Here is a 590-nt window from a genome sequence, read left to right on the forward strand (position 1 = left end):
ATTTTCTGGAGCTACAGAAGCCCAATTGGCGCGCTCTCAACGGCATTGGAAAGTAGACATCCTGGGCTTTCCAACAATGTATAATAGTTCATACTTTACTCGAGATTTGATGGCCCAAATCGGCGTGGCAAAACAGCCTCAGAAATTCCAGCGTTTAACGCTGGAACTGGCATGAAACTTGGAGTTAAACGCCCAAACTGGCATAAAAGCTGGCGTTTAACTCCAGAAAAGGTCTCTACACGAAAATGCTTCAATGCTCAGCCCAAGCACACACCAAGTGGACCCAGAAGTGGATTTTTATGTCATTTACTCATTTCTGTATACCCTAGGTTACTAGTTTACTATTAATAGGATCTTTTGACATTGTATCTGTATCTCATGAAACTTTACACGTTTCTCATTGTATCTTCTACAGCATGAGTCTCTAAACCCCATGGTTGGGGGTGAGGAGCTCTGCTGTGTCTTGATGGATTAATGCAATTACTACTGTTCCTTATTCAATCATGCTTGCTTCCATTCTAAGATAACACTTGTTCTCAACCCGGATGAATGTGATGATCCGTGACAATCATCATCATTCTCAACTATGA

Source organism: Arachis duranensis, chromosome 2 (assembly GCF_000817695.3).
Source record: "Arachis duranensis cultivar V14167 chromosome 2, aradu.V14167.gnm2.J7QH, whole genome shotgun sequence".
NCBI classification, from domain to species: Eukaryota; Viridiplantae; Streptophyta; class Magnoliopsida; order Fabales; family Fabaceae; genus Arachis; species Arachis duranensis.